We start from the raw sequence: 19,433 nt of genomic DNA, 5'->3' as shown, positions 1-19,433 counted from the left end.
TCTTAACATAGGCCAGCCATGGCTGCTTAAAGCCCGCGGCTTGGTCCAGGCAATCGTAAATTACTTCCCTATTGAAGGTCGTGTCCTCGCATGTCCAAATCTTGTACCACAGCATGACTGGCGCTATCTTTATCAGATCACTGATATGGGCTCTGTCAAGTTCATTGTGGCATATGGTAGTGGATGTGGAACGCGGGACTGCTAAAAGATACCTCAAGAAGGCATTTTCCACCCTTTGTATTTGAGTGCTGTCTGCCAGTCCCCAGATCCCAGCCCCATAAACAGCTGTAGACACACATTTTGCTGCATAAATCTTAAGTAGTGTATCTACCGGTTTCCCGCCGAGTCTTTTAGCAAATTGTTTAACCGCCCCAATCGTGCGGGCAAAAGCCAAGTTCCGGGAGGTAATCGCTGAGGACCATGTGCCCCTATTAATAAAAATGATACCCAAATAAGAAAACGTTTTAGACATAGCTATCTTTGTATCATTAACAAAGGTTTTGCAGTCTGGAATTTTTTTACTGGTAGTGCATGACATCGTAAAAGTTTTCCCCACATTTATTTTTAGGCCTCTAGTGCTCATAAAGGTTGCAAAACCCGTTAGCGCCTTCTGGAGTCCCCGCTGTGTGCGGGCCATGATCACCGCATCATCAGCGTATAACAATAGTGGGACTGAGAGGCCATTTATTTTAGGGTAGTCCACTTCCAGATCATTTAAAAAGTCTGCTACCTCGTTAATATATAAATTGAATAGGAATGGCGCAAGTATGCAGCCTTGGCGAACACCCTTTGCTATGGGAAATTTTCTGGTTTGCTCGCCATTTTTGCCAAATCTCACCGTGGCACCTGCATCTCTATACAATTCCTGGATAAAACTTAAAATGTTTTTGTCTATCCCCATTGAGGCCAGGGTTTTCCACAGCATTCTATGATCTAGGCAATCAAAGGCCGAGGTTAGATCAACGAATGTTAGGAACAGGTTCCCTTTTTTTGCTCCAATATATTTGTTCATTATAAGGGCCAGGTTTAGACCCTGCTCTACAGTTCCCAAACCGGACTTAAATCCATATTGGAATTTCGAGAGTATCCCATTACTCTTGGACCAGGTTTGTAATTTGGTTAACAACACCCTACCTGCTACTTTCATTAAGTTGTCTAGCAGGGAGATGGGACGATAGCATTTTGGGTCTTGCCTGTCCCCTTTTTTGAATATTGGGATGACTATTGCTTCATGCCATGTATTGGGAAAACCTAATTTAGTGTAAGCATTCATTACGTTTGCTAGTAAGGGGGCCCAAAGATCTACGTTCCCCTTGAACAAATCAATGGGAACTCCATCAGGTCCAGGGGCCTTTAAACTAGCACTCTGGCAGATTGCTTGTTCCACGTCTGCAGGGGTAAACATTACTTTTAATGGGAAATTTCCATGAATCGGTGGAAGAACCACTCGCCCCGCATCCGTCTCATCTTGTGGGATCAATGCAAGTAAATCTTTCTTATAGAGGGAGGTGAAATAGTTAACCCAGACATCTTCTGATATACCTATCTCCAAGGAGTCTACCTTCCTATCCGAAAAGAAGGGGGCATTGATTTCTTTCCAGAACGATATATTATCCCTTAAGGCGCTTGCCTTTATCAAGGCTTCCCAAGCTGCATTTTTAAGATCTACCTGTCTACTTCGTAGGGTCTGCTTGTATGCTTGTCTGGCATCCTTGACTCGACCACTATCCCTTGGGACAGTCTTTAAGGCCTGTAAAAGAACTTTGTGTGCTTTAGTGCAGGCTCGGTTGAACCAGCCATGTAATCTTATTTCTTCCCCTAACTTTGGTTTTTTGATTAGCTTGACGTTTATTGTGGCGGTGATCCCGTCGTACGCCTGTATTATTAACTCGGGGTTAGTGCTCGGTTCTAAGCAGATGGCAAACTGTTTCGTTTCTTTCTGTACCAGGTCCTTCAGGAAATTTATGGGATCAATTTTTGCCCATTTAATGGCGTAGCCGTTTTTTCTGGCCAGCGCCACCGAGCGACCATGAAGTGTGCTCATTGTACTTGATTTTTGGATCCCCGGCTTCCCTAGACTAAAGGAAGTACTGATAGGAAAATGGTCGCTTATTGCTAGATCTTCCGTATCAAAACCCCCCACCCAGCCTTGATTCCTGTTGGAAACTAAAATAAAGTCGATTACAGTGCCTGCCCAACGGCCAAAGAAAGTTGTCTGAAAAGCTACAGGTGGCTCACAAAGTTCGTTGGCGAAGGCCAGGTCCCAGTCATGCATAAGTTGATTTAGCAAGTTGCCCCATATGGAATGTTCGAAGTGCGTGGTGGGATCCCCTCTTAAGTCGAGGATGCCACAGTTTTTTGTTTGACTATAGGGGCATAAGTGACAATTAAAGTCTCCTGCTATAAGGAAGCAGTCTGCCTCCTGCCCACCTCTCTTGAGCAATGCGTCCAACTCCGCTATTAAGGCTTTAACCTCAACTTTTGGCGCATTATTATAAATGTTAATCAGGAAAAAAGAGCGCCCGTTTAATTTAATGAACAGACCTTGTAATGAGCTCCCTACACCTGCCTTCGGTCCGCTCGCCTCAAATGTACTCTTTTCTATATTACAAAGATTAGAGGTGAAAATACACAGTCCCCCAGAGCCTCTGCCTCGGTTGCCCTGAATGGAGGGGATATAAAAAGTACTAAAACCCTCAATATGGGTCTCATCTAGGTCCCAGCACTCCTGAAGGCAGATTATGTCCTGCCTTCCCATAAAAGTTAGGAATAACTGGTCCCGCGCTTTTTTGGCCAGCCCTGCAATATTCCAGGATGTTATTTTTAACGAACTTTTTCCCTCGTTTCGTGGGCGGGATTCTTCCTGGCTAATTGATGGAACAATACCCACGGGCATGATTCCGATCTCATTTTGAATTTGAATCTTATCTGCTGTACTTAGGTGTGTATACATGCAGATAGTTTCAACTGGGGTCCCAAGTCCTCTCCCTTTTGAAAGCATGCTAGGTTGTTCTGCTAAATGCTGGCCTGACAATTCTACTTCTCCCGTAGCATAATCTAGTGTACTCTCTATAGACACGGGATTAGTGCTTTCTACCTGGGGAAGGACGTCATAGATCTTATTTGGGGGGACTAAGGTTACTGGTACCCCTGTAGTGACCTTTATTGGTCAATCGACCATATCTAAGCAATCGTATCTATTCCTTGTGGGAGCCCCCCTCCAATAGTCAGGGTTTGGGTTTTCTCTTCTATGGTACCAGGGGCGAGGGTCCCAACCTCTGGGCCAATAGTTATTGCTATTCCTGTTTCTACTTCTATTGGAGTGCCCCACCTGCGTCCAAGGCCAGTCTTGAGCTTCGTCCCAGCTAGTTACATCGCCATAGTTGGGGATGTTTAGTGGTGGATAGAAGAAGGAGAGACGCTGTACGTCAATCCCCCCCCTTTTTTCGAGCACTGGCCAAGAAGAAATATAGTCAACCATGGCAGGGTCGTCGCAGTTGACTATAACGCAGTCACCCTGTAGGCTTTTTTTCGTATCCCCAATCCAGAACACTCTTCTCACAGAATTTATTCTACTGTGGTGTGATGACTGTAGAGGTCTGTTTTGACTCAACCATTGCAAAACTTTGTTCCTCAGTGACCAGGGGGGCTCGTCCGAACCATCTGTCAATTCGGGCACCCCTGTAAGAATGACAGTGTAAGGGGTAGCCTCAGGTGGCAGATGAATCGGGCGCCTAAACCTAGTGCCCTTCCTCTCTTTTCCCTGGGATTGGGAAGACTGGGTTTTATGTGATGTATGTAAAGTCTCCTTCAGATTAGCTAGCTGGGTATTTAGGGCCACGAGGGCCGGGGTATGTTGCGCATTACCACTAGTGACATCTGGTTGGCCCATACCCTCTACAGTGGAGGGTTTAGGAGTATTTTGTGTGTTTAATCTGGCACTCTTATTGGTCTGGGGGTTTGCTGCTTTATCTTGTACGAGGGGCTTTGGGCACGCAGCTGGTAGAGAGAGCGGTTGTGCCGGTTTACTTGGCTCTTTGGATTTCCCCTCCCCCGTGTCTAGGGTGCCCAGTGACTTCTGTGTAAATACAGGAGTATTTAATTTCGCAAGTTGTTTTTCAATAATCCTTAGGCTTTTTTCCATGGGTTGCAGATGGTATTTTAACAATTCCCCCATGCTGTTTGTAAGAAAATCATGTAATGTCACACAGGTGGTACATGGTTTGTGTATACCACCCACAGCACCCATTGCTTCTAGATTCTCTGGTGGCTCAGTATTCTGTGGAGGCATGTTAAGAACCACTCTATTGGTGGTGGGGGGGGTTTGCTCTGCTACAATGATGTTACTATTCGTATTAGGGTTGCAAGGATTCACGGTGTTAGGTGCAGCAGATGTAATCTCCTGTATGATCAACCCTTTACTTGGCCTCTTAGGTATAGCACCCTCCCTTTCACCCGTGGAGTTAGGTTCTAATGCAGTATCTTGGTTGTGTAGGAGTTGTAAGTCCGGTGTTTTTTCCAAGTCCTCCGTAGAATCGGACCCTAATGACAATTCTGTTGCTGACAAATCCACAGTATTTGGAACTGTGTGAACTAGTACGCTTGCTTGATTCAACAAGGGAATGATCGGGCCCTTGTGAGTTGGAGTTTGTGCCGAGGCAAGGGGGCCCATCGAAGATCTTCTTCTAGCAACCTCCAATTCATGTGACACCCTTCGTTCTATCAAGTGTATGGTATTCTCGATAACTTCATTGGTCTTATTGAGAAATAAGTCAATGGGTCCAGTTATATCAGTAGCTTTAGCTGTCTTTTTCTTTCTAGTGGCTCTGTTCATGATCGCACGCTGGGCGGCTCAGGCTAAACAGTAATGGTGGAGCAGAAGATTAGACACACTATAAGACGTGAATATAGGTGTGAATCCCCGCAGATCTTAACAAGGAATAACAGATTAAAGCACTAAAGAAAAATAATAAAAAGCAAATACCGTGGCCCAGTCCAGTCTCGCACAGTCTTGAACGGGCTTAAACGGGCCCGCCCTTGGCCCGGGCTTCGCCCGGCGTCCCGCGAGACGGGGGTGACGCGCTATTTCTGCGCCTCCTGGCGCGCAGATGACGCGGCGTGCGCCGCTTGGACTGCTGGGGATTGTAGTTCAAGTTCCCCCCTCACACCGCTCTCCACTCAGCTGCGTGCTGCGTGACTCTAGGACTCAGAAGAGTCGGGCAGCGGGAGGCGGGAGGACAGACAGTCGAGGCGAGGCTTGAAGGGCTCTGGAAAAGATGGTCGGCAAAACGCTGGTAGTCCGCAGGGTCTTCCACTCAATCTGGAATGATTCCCCCCCTCGACCGGGGTGACGCGCTATTTCTGCACCTCCTGGCGCGCAGATGACGCGGCGTGCGCCGCTTGGACTGCTGGGGATTGTAGTTCAAGTTCCCCCCTCACACCGCGCTCCACTCAGCTGCGTGCTGCGTGACTCTAGGACTCAGAAGAGTCGGGCAGCGGGAGGCGGGAGGACAGACAGTCGAGGCGAGGCTTGAAGGGCTCTGGAAAAGATGGTCGGCAAAACGCTGGTAGTCCGCAGGGTCTTCCACTCAATCTGGAATGATTCCCCAAAACAGTTTTCTTTTTTTACCGTAGGGTTTTTCAGTTGTTCCTGGCATAAACTATCCGATTTATATCACAAGATTTCAGGTTGCTCTTTGGAATATAGTTCAGGTTCAGTGACTGGTGACATTTAGGTCCATGTCTACCCTTTACTTTAAAGACAGTGCAGAGGATTTAACATGTTGTTCTGTATGCCATTGGAGGCAAATGCAGTTATTCAGTAGCAAGGCTCTGGTCCTCTAAATTCGGTGAGAATTCTGTACTATCTGAAGTAATTTTTTTACACATTGAAGCATTGCAGTATCCAACACACAGTTGGATCATGCTCCAGGCGGAATTGTGTAAAGAAAAGAGATTATAATCCAATCAAACATCAAATCCAATTTATAGCCTTTTACCAGAAAACCAGACATCGCCATAAAGGAGAAACTTATAAACATAGATATAATTCTAGAGGTTTCAGTCATATTACCCTATAACATGCACACAAAGACGCAAGTGTTGTCATTTGGTGTTTGCTGGAGATGGAGCACCGTCGTTTTTCAGCAGTGCTCGCCTCACCAAACTAGCGGTTCTTTCACTCTGTTCAGAGTTGGAGAAATCACAGGCTGTACCTATAGGCGGAGCTTCTGCTGCACCACAGGCATAATCCTTTGACCTGCTGGTTCATGCTCAACAGGGCCATTGGGTGAAAATGGCATTCATCTTTCCCTCAGTAGGAAGTGATGACCTTCACTTTTTCTGCCTACCCAAGATCGCCTGGGGAGTTATGGTAGTCCAGTGTTGGTAAAACGCTGTGACCCCTACATCCGGGGCGAAAGCTCCTTCTGCATCAATTTGGCCATTATATATTTGTAATCGTTATGAAGGGATCTCAATTCTCGTGACTCTTTCATTCGGTATGCCCTTGCTAATTAACCCACATTTAAGTCACAGCCCAATATAGGATCTAGAATTCACATAATAATTTTTAATAATCGATTACTCTGCTCAAGCTCTGTCTTAGCACTTCCCCTAACCGAAGTAAACTCCTACGTAACTTCTGCGTGCGGCAGCATCATAACCCTTTCTAATGAACGTGGACTACATCCACATGATCCTTCACTAATGTCATGAGGCAGCACGCATGTTAAACACCAATTTGCATTGACACAATTACAGAATTACACTTGCCATCGCTGCCCGATTAAGGAATATACATTTTTATATCTGACAATTTGCCTATGTCTGCTCACCTGCTTAGACAAAGCACCTGAATCCGCACAAATTATTCCAACAAAAAAGGTATGTCACAACACGATTGTGGTAAGAGTTAGCACCAACGTATGAATTCATCATTGAAACCTCAATCTTTCATCTTCACCCAGACAGGGTATTTCTCCAGTTCCTTGAACTGGAAGATACTAGGTCCGTTTACACTTCATACATTGTCATCCTCACATTTATTCCGTCCTGTTTTTCACCTTACATATCCTCCCTATGATGACCTAGATTATTTCTTTTGAAAATACTACCCAACGGCCACAGTCCATGTCCTGAGGAGACCCATAAGGAACAGGGGTTGAAATCCACCAATAATATCTGCGAGAGGAGATGCCACCCAAGACACAACCAGTTAGGGGCATAAAAAAGGATTTTGCCACATCTATATATTGGCCTGGTTGGACTATCCGTCCAGTTCCCTTACCATACCTCTAACCTATGGGGAGCTCGCTGATTACAAAAACTACTTTGCCTTGCCTTTGGAAGTTCTATGGACTTGTGTTTCACAATATAATTGTTTCTACACATATGTCTCACATTTTAATCGCTCTGGTATTGTTTTATAGAATATGTACCGGTTTTTGTAGAATTGATATCCTTCTGTGCTTCTTACCAACATATGCCTTTAAGCAATATATTTGCACACATATATATACGTATAAATGTGTGTGTGTGTCGGTGTAAATATAAATAAATGGATAATATATTGGTTTGTTAGCAAATAGGTGCTTTTTTTGTTCTACTCTTGTAATTCAGTTTGAATTTTTTGGGAAGGTATTTTTGTATGTTTCCTTTATAAGAAATTCATTATTTGTGTGTTTGTTTTAACACATTCAGTGCTAAGGCAATTCCCCCTCTGTGCTGACTTTTAATTTACTCCATTTCTCATGACAAGCTCAGCTCGTCATGAGCACACGATCAGTGTACTGCATGACGAGCTGAGCTCGTCATGAGCATCGAAGGGGTTAAAGAAACTAAGTACTGCTCTGAGAATTTGTTACTTGCCAACCAAAAAGTTTGCAGAGCGGGTACTAAAAATGGGATGCCTACTTGGTGAAGGTCCAGTGCCTTCAGCAGAGGCGCTAGAATGGCAGCGCCACTGAAGGTACAGAGATCGCTGCTAGCCGTGGTAGAGCTCACAAAATTTGGTGAACGGTCCTAATGTAAGGGTAAAGGCCATAGCCTCTGCTGGTCCAGTGAGCTTCCCTCCATGGCCTATAAGACCCCGAAGATGTAAAAATGCCCACAGCTGCAACTGAATATAAAATATCAAACAAAACAGACACAGTTTATACGAGAACATGGACAAGCTGCCCATTGAGGTGTAAACGTGATTCGAAAGAACTGCAAACAGTCTTGGCATGTATGCCAAAGAAAATCAAACCTAGAAACGCTAATATAAAATAAATCCTTAAAAGTGCTGGAAATGCCAGAAACACTGAAGATAAAATAATCCACCTATTTCAAAAGAGAACTTTCACTCTAGAAAAACGTATCAGTGCTCAAATTCCAGAGCAGTGCCAATCGTGAAAAAGAGTTTGACTCTACATGAGAGAACCCACTTGGGGGAACAAATGGATCCAACCTAGCTCTGGTCCTATAGTTGGTCAAGGTTGTTTCAATAGTGTGCTAAAGAAATTCTCAGTAGTGAACACAGACTACCTCACTAAAGAGGAGAAGACCTGGGCAATGAGTGTGTAAGAAAGGGCACTGAGAGCGACTGATCCAAGTAAAAAAAAAAAAAAGGTGAATGAGTAGTTCTGTCCGAGGTTCCTTTTTAGGATCTCCTCAATGGGAAAGTCTGAGGTAAATGTGTTCAATTCAAAACTTGAAGTAAGAGAGCCCATGGCTGGAGCAGATGGAGTATGTTCCCTGGTATTGAAAGAGCAGCCAAAAGATGTCTTAGATCTGGTGGACAGCAAAGAAAGGTTACTGTGTGTTCGTTTACTTTAAGAAAGCCAAACTCTTCTGGCTGTGATACATTTTCGAACTATATGTATAAATTACATACAAAGCTGGTCCGTTCGCATAAAAGAGTGGACCCGCATGGTTTCGATTCACTGATAGTCTACACAATTGGCTTATATATCTAAGCAGATATGACTAACTGAACTCTTAATGTCACAAGGTTGAGTATGCAAGGTCTTACCACAATGTTGTAAGGTGAAATATATTACACTAAGGAGAGACATTTCCAATTGCCACAAAAATAAATGCAGATAAATACAGATAAAATGATAAAAAATAAATACGGATAAATACAGACTGATAAGTGAAAAAAATAAATACCATAAAACCGGGAGCCCTAACTATAAGTTCCATAGGCTGTATGCACTTGTGGTAGAATGAACAAGACCTCTGCCATGGTTGTGTCCCATCTGCCAGACTCAAAATCCGACAAATCCGGCCTCATTATACTGAATGAGTACAAAGCATATTCACCATTGCCACTTAACCCTTTCCCTGCTGATGACTAGCTGGACTCGTCATGGGACTCACCCAGAGGGAAACGCTGGTGCTCCCTCCATGGGTGTCCAATTTCGCCCCCACAAAGGGGGATGGCAGAAGAGTTTCCACGGCCACCCCTGACTCCCCATGGGAATCCCATTACGTCAGCGCGCACAGCGCATGCTGATGTCATCAGGAAGTCCCAGACGCTCGGGAAGCCATTTGCTTCCTGAGCGTCGTGGAAGGAGGTAGGATTGCACATTCCTGAGGGGGTTTAGGTAATGCATCGAGGCACCACTAGCACCAGGGGTTCTTTTTTGTGCAGTAGAAGCGACCCCTTGGGCAAGGGTCGCTTACTAGTGGGGGCATATATTTGTGATGTTTTTCTGCCCCCCCCGGGGGCAAGTTGGCCCATTCTTTTGGCTGTTTTTCCCCCAGAGGGGCAGAAAATGCCACTAGGCACCAGGGTTTCCATTTGGGGGCATTTAAATTTGGATGGGCGTGACCCTTGGGCAAGGGTCGCTTCCATAGGGAGCATTTTTTGTTAATGTTTGTCTACCCCCCCCCCGGGGGCAGATCTGCCCATTTGTTTTGGCTTTTATAGCCCACTAGGCCCTAGGGATTGTGTTTTGTAGTGTGTGGAAGCGACCCCTTGGGTAAGGTTCGGGTCCAAAGGTGGTTATATTTGTTGATTTTTTTTCTGCCCGCACCCCCTTGGTGGCAGTAGGTCTTTTTTTTTTTTTTGTCCTTACTGCCCCCGGGTGGTGGGGGGGGGGGCAAAAAACTCCAGTAAACACCAGAAATGTTCTTTTATAAGTAATGGAAGCGACCCCTAGGCCAAGGGTCGCTTCCAAGGGGGTTAAAATATGTTTGTGTTTTTTCTGCCCCTGACAGATCTGCCCCATTGTTTAGGTCTGTCTGCCCTAGGTGAGAGGGTAAGGCAGAAAATCCTAGTAGGTACCAGGGATCTATTTCTTTTTTCTCCAAGGGGCGACAAATATCTGTCTGTTTTCAGCCCCACCCGGGAGATAGAGTGGCTTGGTGTAAAACCTCACCTAATCTCCATTTTTCTCAGCCCTATTTGAAGGCCCATCTGGCTGAATGACCATTTGGGTTGCTACATTGTGTGTTATAATTTTAATTGTCATATTGTTTGTGAAATGTAATTGTAATTTTTTCTCTATTTTATACTAGTTCAAGGCTTTTGCAGTTTAGATTGCGGTATTGTTACTGCTGGTTTTGCAGCTTGTGTAGTTGCATGTGCTTGGTAAGCAAATGTATTTTGTACCGTTTACTCTAAATTAGTTTACTTTCCCTACATGAATGTGTTTTTTGCAAATAGTGTAGTAATAGCAGTATGTTTGGCTTCCGTGTTTTGCGTGTCAATATCTTTTTGCAATAGTGCTTGATGTGTGCTTTGTTGTCTTATGAGTAATTGGTTTTGTTTCTTCTTTCTAGTGGGATATTGTTGCTTTTTGCTGTGTCTCTGCAGAGTAGGTGCTAGTGAGTGTGGCTATCTTTGGTAAGAGTTATATTGTTTTTGAGTATATAGCTCTTTGTGCTAAAGCCACACTTTCTTTACTACTTACTTTGTACAGTGTTGGTTGTTGTTGGCTTGTTTGTGCAGTCTCTTTTCTTAGTAACGATAATTGCTAGCCGCAGGATTACTGCTCAGCAGGTTGTCGGTATGCTTTTTGAGTCTTCCTCTGAACTTGGTTCAGAGAGTAACTGATTCTGAGGCAAAGGTGGGAGGGGATGATTCAGGCAGTGAGTTTTCTCTTCACCTGGAATCATCGTATGATGAAGCTTCTCTCAGTGCGGATGAAGTACCTGTGTTAGAGGAGGACATTGATGTGCCTGTAGTGCGCCAAGAGGCATCTGGGCTGCAGCCAGTGGTTGACTTCACGTTGCTGTGGTGCGGCGGGAGGCATCTGGGGCTGCTAGGCTTCCCGTTGGTGTAGTGCGGCAAGAGGCTTCTGGCCTTCAGGCTGGGGCTGCACCACTTCCCGTTGATAGTGCGGACCTCTGGATTGCCCCTGTCATGGTGCAGCCGGCATGCTGCGCCAGACTTTACTGGGGTTCCAGGGTGTAGAGTAAATACTGAGAATTTTTTGCCAATACATTTTTTTATTTGTTTATGGACGATGTGTTTTTGGCAGAGATTGCTGAGCAGACAAATTTGTATGCTGAACAGCGTTTGAGGGACAACAGTGCCAGCCTAAAGCCCCATTCTAGAGCTAGCCGGTGGACTCCCACAAATCTTGAAGAGATGAAGAAGTTCTTGGGATTAACTTTTTTGATGGGCTTGCTAAGGAAGCCATCGATGACTTCATATTGGTCTACTACTACGTTTGATGGCAACGGCTATATTTCCGTCAGTCATGAGTCGTGATAGGTATTTTTCCCCAAAACGTTTTGGGTCCTTGCATGTCGCGGGTACTTGAGCCTCCCACACAAGCGAGGCACCATTTTTATCGGGAGACCTGGGGGTACGCTGGGTGGAAGGAAATTTGTGTGAGCCCGATAATGCCACAGTTTCCCAAACAAACATTTGTGAAAAGCTGATTTTCTCAGCTAAAATTGAGGTTTGCAAGGGATTCTGGGTAAGGAAACGTTGGGGGATCCATGCAAGCCATACCTCGTTGGAAGCCCCCGGGTGTCTAGTTTTCAGAAATGTGCGGGTTTTGTAGGTTTCCCTAGATGGCCGCCGAGAACGGGGCTGAAACCGCAGGTGAACCCCCTTGCAAAATCAGGTGATTTTGACATAGGCAATTTTGATGTCACCTCACTATGTTTTGGGCCCTTGCCTGTTGCGGGTACTTTGGCCTCCCACACAAGTGTGGCACCATTTTTATCGGGAGACCTGAGGAACGCTGGGTGGTAGGAAACTTGTGTGAGCCCGTTGATGCCACACTTTCCCACACAAACGTGTGAAAAAAGTGACTTTTTTCAGCTAAAATTGAGGTTTGCAAAGGATTCTGGGTCAGGAAACGTTGGTACAGCCAGCCCCTCCCAATCCCCTGCGTGTGGAAGTTCATGCAGGAAACCCAGAGGTGGCGCTGCAGAATATGTGATCTTAGTGTATATTTGTTGCAAACCCCTGCTCCAGTGGAGTCATCTAGGTTTGACCACCGTACTCGAAGGAGAACCCGAAGGAGCTCCCAGAGTGGGGGCACAAAGGCGCCGGGGGGTCATCTCTGATTACGTCTATCTGCAATTCCCTGGACCAGCCACTGTAGTTGGGCCGATATGTAATATTGCTAGAAATCAGAGTCTGCAAGGCCTCGTTTCACTGTCTGACGCTGCATGGTAGCCAGTGCCACCCTCCCATGCCCTAATACCCAAATAAACTCTGCTCAGGGTTTTCTGAACTGAGCCCCTGGTATCCACAGGAAAAGGGTAGTAAAAAAGTGGAGGAACCGGGGGAGAGCCACCGTCTTCAAAAGGGCTATCCTTCCCATCACTGAAAGCGGAAGTGCCCCCCAAAAGTTCATGAAGGACCTCGGGGATCCAATCACACATCCCACATTATCCTCAAGTAGATTAGCTCTGTTGCGGTAGATCTAGACCCCCAGGTATGTTAAGCACCGGGGTTCCCACTGCTCAATTGTAAGGTGTTCTCTCCGCGCCAGGGGGTAGAGCTTGGATTTCTGCCAGTTGACCCCCAGTCCAGACAGCCGGCCAAATTCCTCCAACAGGTCTCTTGCCCCCATCAAATTCTCTTCTGTGTCATGAAAAAAGATCAGCAAACCATCTGCATATAGTGCTACGCTGTGGCAGTTTCTCTCTATTGTGAAACCCCTAAGTGCCCTGCCAGTTCTCGCACATGGTGCCAGAGGTTCCATCGCAATAGCAAAGAGCAGTGGAGACAGGGGGCACGCCTGACTCATCGCTTTCTCCACTAAGTATCTCGCTGATATAGTTCGACCGGTACGTACTCTGGCTTTTGGTCTGGTATACTGCTATTACGTCCAGACCACAAGCTGCTCTCACAGTCCCATAAGCAGCATCGCCTCGTAGAGATAGTGCCATTCAAGGGTATCAAAATACTTTTCAATATGAACCGCAAATACCGTTGCGTTCTCCTGGTCATAGTGATCAGCCTCCATAATAGCCAGGACGCGTCGAATATATTGGTAGCTATAGTCTGCCCAGGGATAAACCCCATTTGAGCTGGGACTTTCGGCCGACAAACATGAAATTGATATGGAAGATAAGTCAGCACTCCGGCAGCACGTACCGCTGAAGAGAGGTGAAGCGTACTCCCGCTGTGTGCCTCCTCTCTCCAGCCCTCACCTGACACCACAGAGGCGGTAAGACAAACAGGGCTAAGCCCAATCAAAACTTTTGTGTGGTGCAGGCAAGCAGCGTACACCCCTGAAATTGGTTACTGCCTGGACCACCACTTCGGAGCACCAGCAAGGGGGCTGCTCACTTATATACCTTACGACGTATTGGTGCTCTCACTCTTAAAAAAGATGCAATCCCAGAGAGAACACGACTATACACCCTCATGTGCCTATGAGGAGGTTTGGCCCCTACAATGACACCTTCCTGCAGAGCTAAGTTATTTCCCCAGGCCATATCTCATAGCCATATCATAGAGCTTGCCCCTCTGCAGTAGAGTGTCGCCAAACTGTCAGCCTATGATTACAGAGGTATACATGGGGACGGGGGGGCTGGGCCTAGTGAGGTGACCTCAGTCCCCACACGCAAGGCCGGCAAGCGTAACAGGGGGTACCTGGAAGGCTTTAGCTGTTTGTTTAGCTGTTTGACTGAAGTCTTCCGCAAGAGTGCAGGAAAAAATACCAGGAGTAATGGGCGATGACGTCTCAATGGATTTCGATCCCAAAGAGGGGTTCCCCGATACGGGTGAGGGTGATGTTGAGGATGACGAAGCCTCGTACGATTAGGCACAAGACTTGGGCAGATTCTGGCACCCACATTCAACCTGTTCAGACTCTGCTGAAGGAGACAATGGGCCTAGTGACATGCCACGCTGCGCAGAAAGGGTCCCGGAGAAGAAAGTGGCGGTGTATGTGGCGAGCAAGAGCCGCCAGCTTCTCAGTAAAGAAGTTAGGGCAAGCCTAAGGGTGGAATGTCCCAGACCTTCCTTTCGTGAAATGGTGACAGCAACAGTAGAGATACATCCAAAAAGATGCACCTTTCTCGCTAAATACATGAGGGATCCTAAGAAAGGGGTAGACAGGTCATGGTGAGCCTGCCAGGACAAACTCCTGGACGTGGTGGGGCCTTTAACCAAGCTCATCAAACTAGCAGAACAGGCTAGACAGTCAGGGAATCCTCTTCCCACAGAGGACGTTGCATGTTGGGCGCAGAGAGCGATCTACCTCCTGGGCAATGCCAACTGCGCCCTCTCAGCAGAACAATGCTGCTCCCTTCTGATCAAAATCAACCCCAAGCTGGGAGAACCTCTAACCTCGGAGGCAGGCCTGATAGCACAGGTTACCGTGTTCGGCGACCCTTTTGTCAAAGAACCAGGAAAGTTCGTCACCATGTTCTCAGCCCTCGACAAAGCTCAGTCTTCAATAAAAAATATCTTCCTGGCGAGGGGTATTGGAGGGGCCAGAAGAGGCACGGGTTGCTCCTCCAGAAGCCAATCATACCAAGGCCCTAACAGTGCCCATGCGAAGAGATGGCTTGATGGCCGCCACAGAACCATCTTTCCCTCCCGTGGTGGTAGTCAAGGGAAACATAATCAACCTTGAGGGGGATCCAACAACAATGGATACACCAGTAAGCCCTGTTCTATCACCTCTCTCTTTGGGGGGGGGGGGGTATGCCTTTTCGTGCACAAATGGGCAGAGATAACGGCGGACTAGTGGGTACTGGAGACCGTCCAAGGGTACAATACAGAATTCTACGGACCTTCTGGCCAAGAGTGTGATATGCTTCTCCCAGCTTCATCCCAGTGGCTTCCTCAGCAACGTGTTTCTGGTAGAGAAGAGTGACGGGGGGTTCCGCCTGGCGATCAACCTCAGGTCTTTCAAGGAGTGGCTGGTCTATCGTCACTTCAAAATTGAGGGTATTCACCTCCTCAGGAACATGCTACTTCAAGATGCACACCTTCGCGGGATCATGCAGCCATCCATAATGGAGTAGATACAGAGAAGGGGCCGGGCACCCACACAAATTCAGACGCTCAAGTCTCCCAGCTGGTTGACTAGGCTGAGCCGAGGGCTGATAAGAACAGCAGCGGTCAGGTGCACGGCAGAGAACACACCCCCATTGGTGCGGTTCAACGTGCCATCTTCCTCCTCACGCCCACCATCTTCCACAACTACCAAACACTCTGGCAGCAGCTTCTAAAGTCCTTGCTTGCTTTAAGCTCATAATATGTAGCTACAACTTTTGTCAGAAGGAAGGAAATGTTGCATCCAACTATTTATATTCTGCTTCACAACTTTGACCTATCACTAAATGATTTAATAAACACAGGAGTCTGGTTTCCTACGTATATTGTTATTCATATGCAGAGGTTTACAGGAAAATAATTTATCAAGGCTGTCTTTGAAAGTTACATTGAAGGGAAGTCATCATGCAGTATGACCAATAGACTTTGAACACAACAAAAAAAATATTAAAATAATTCATTCGATATAGTGCCTATTTTGTTCCGTAAGTCTATGAATAACAACGGCTAGTTTTAGAGTGAATACTTTGTGTTGTGTTTTGAGTAAATACGGGGCACAACATATGTATATAGTTGAAGTTTTGACCCGTGCTAGTAGTGTTTTCTTAAAACATCAGATTGGGTTTTCCTCAGTTCTAAAAACAAGTGCAGCCTGTGCAATACAAAAGATACATATTTTAAGACCTGTGTTTGACATGATCGTAATTAAATATGTAGTGAATGAATCACAACTCATCTGTAGTCACAGGAAGCTTGCCTGTCCAATGTGAATTCTGGATCAAGGATCACAAGAAATGTGCATAGAAGTATAACAAGCATTTGCAATGCAATAGGTCTCGCATTTTTTTAGAGTTAGAGCTATTGGCGTTGAAAATGACAATGTCTTTTACCTATGTTTTTTGGTTTGGAGTGTAGCGGGTGTATTTAGAGAGACAGAGCTGCATCTCAGCCTAGAGGACTTAGAATGAGGAATTACAGACCGAACCAGACAAGCAGCTAACAGCACTGGCTAGAGAACAAAGAATGAGGAATTACCACTGTCACCAGAGAGACAGCTGCAGCACAGCCTAGAGGACTAAGAATGAGGAATTACCTGTGTGACCAAAGACACAGCTGCGCACTGTCTAGAGGACTTAGAATGGGGGAGTTACTGACAAGACCAGATAAGCAGCTGCAGCACTGCCTAGAGGATTAAGAATGAGGAATTATCTGTGTGACCAAAGACACAGCTGTAGCACTGCTTAGAGGACTTAGAATGAGGAATTACCTATGTGACTAAAGACACAGCTGCAGGACTGCATAGAGGACTAAGATTGAGGAATTACCTGTGTGACCAAAGACACAGCTGTAGCACTGCTTAGAGGACTTAGAATGAGGAATTACCCGTGTGACTAAAGACACAGCTGCAGGACTGCATAGAGGACTAAGATTGAGGAATCACCTGTTTGACCAACGACACAGCTGCAGCACTGTCTAGAGGACTTAGAATGGGGGAGTTACTGACAAGACCAGATATGCAGCTGCAGCACTGCCTTGAGGACTCCGAATGACAAATTACCTGTGTGACAAAAGACAGAGCTACAGCACTGTCTAGAGGACTTAGAATGGGGGAGTTACTGACACAGCACGCTGTAACTGTCTGTCCTGAAAATTATGGCGCTGCAAAGGATTTAACACAGAACAGATGGGTTGTGCAGAAAATATTGTGCAAGCACAGTCCTGTACACAGTTGCACGCCGGAGTAAATATTGCTGAGTCCTGCAGGATGGTAGGCTGATGCAACACACCAGACTGAGTGGCTTGAACAATAACTTATAGTCTGAAAGGCTACTTTGTGCTGTGATGTGCCAGGCTTTAAGTGTTGCCCAATCCCCCCTCCCCGCAGCATTCACATTGCAAGTTGTTGGACACTAGCCTTTAGATGACTGTTTTTAGTAACAGAAGATGGTTGCCACAGAAGCATCCCTTGCCCCTTCCCGCCTCCCACTGCTATTGGTGTGCGAGAGTTTTATAAACGTGATATTACACTCAGTGGCAGGCATGCAATATAAATGTTGTACTAGAAACACCTTAACCATATGGAATGCAAAAAAGTCCCTTTTAAAAATATGTCGTCCCTACATAAATAGTATTTTATAGGATAAGCAATCAATTCACATGTATATGCACGGTTTGTAAGGCACAGAAGAATGCACCAGATATTGTCACAGAAATTCGAAAGAAGAGGTCGGTCAGAACATAAGGAGGAACGCATGGAGTCCAAAGACAATCAACACGTTCAGAAAAACAAGAAACCTCAATTCACCAAAAAGAAGGTAGCATGCCGAGGATCTTTAGGACACAACTCATGAACGGGGAATGGGCTCAGACAATGTTGGACAGTGCAGCAGAAGTCACCAGAGCTCACAAGAACTTGAAGGATCATCTGGAGACAGTGGACTTGAATGAGTTCATCCAAGTTGAAACTGCAGATCTCAGGGTTAGTTCTCCACATAAGTTATATGAAGTAACACTCCACATGGAGGGAGACATACCAAGAAAAGTGAGAGCACTCTTTGGGGAGCGACTTTTTAAGGGTTATGACATTCTTCTTGCTGAACAAGACTGGCCACCAGAATTTGTCAGGAAGTGCCCACATGGCGAAGACATCATTATGCCAGCCTTCTCCAACCACATTTCAATTCACTTAAAATATACTTATGCCAGGAAATGAGCAGTTGCCCAAGCTCCTGCATTATACAAAAATCATGTAGGATGGGATGAGGATTCTCCTCACCATAAGATCCAGTTACAAAATCAACCAACTGCACAAAGGCAGTACCCAGTTAAGCAAGAAGCTACAAAACAGGTCAGGGAGATCTTAGATCAACTTGAATATCAGGGGGTGATTGAAACATGCACCTCGTCAATGAACAATCCTTTGTTTCCTGTCTCCAAACCAGACAATACATATCGTCTAGTTTTGGATTACAGACATCTAAACTCTTGTTGCAAAACATTTGCAGTACAAAAAGCACACAGTGCAGCATTATTGAATAACATTGTGCGTAAAAAATATAAAACCACATTATATATTTCTAACGGTTTCTTCTGTCAAAACATTGCACCAGAAAGTACGTATTTGACCGCTTTCTCAATCATGGGGACACAGGGTCACTTCTGTCGTCTCCCTCATGGATTCAAGAATAGTCCTGGGTTATTCTAAGCGAGGGTAACAGAGTTACTACAAACTTATGATGATGAAGCATTGTCATATGTCGATGACATCTATCTGACAGATGATGACTTGGATAGGCACTTGAACAGGGTGAACACCATTATATTGGGCTTCGCCTCTGAAGGGTATAAATTCAATTTTAAGAAATCAAATATTGCCCACCTTAATGTCCATTTTTTAGGATACGAACTTTCAAGTGAAGGCAAAAGACTGGCAGCAAACTTTCTAGAGAAATGAGCGCTGCTCCAACCTCCAAAAACGCTGAAAAACTTACAATCGATTAATCAAACCTGATTTTAAAACAGTTAATTGGACACAAAAACACACTGAAATTTTGCGTTCATGGCAAACAGAGATGTTAGTGACAAAACATTTGCAAACACTTGTAAACATACGCAACTTAGAGATCCGAATCATTCCAGGACAATGCGGATTCACGTACTTAACTTTTAACAAAGGTGAAAAAGTACCAATAGCTTACAAATCACATTTGTACACACAAGCAGAAATGAAATTCACTTCTACAGAAAAAATTCTGACAGCTGTTCAAACTGCTGTAACGAAAGAGAGAGCCCTCGCACAGGGTAAGCGCATTATGGTCGTTACACCTGTACCTGCCTTAGAGGTAGTGACAAAAGCGAGCATTCCTAATGCTAAAGCTTTACATCTGAGATGGATACAATGGGTTAATTCTCTTGCTGCAACAGACGTTGACTATATTTTTGAGCCTTATTTGAAAACACAAGCATT

Source organism: Lissotriton helveticus, unplaced genomic scaffold, assembly GCF_964261635.1.
Source record: "Lissotriton helveticus unplaced genomic scaffold, aLisHel1.1 SCAFFOLD_461, whole genome shotgun sequence".
In the NCBI taxonomy this organism is placed as follows: Eukaryota; Metazoa; Chordata; class Amphibia; order Caudata; family Salamandridae; genus Lissotriton; species Lissotriton helveticus.
This window is presented reverse-complemented; position numbering follows the sequence as displayed.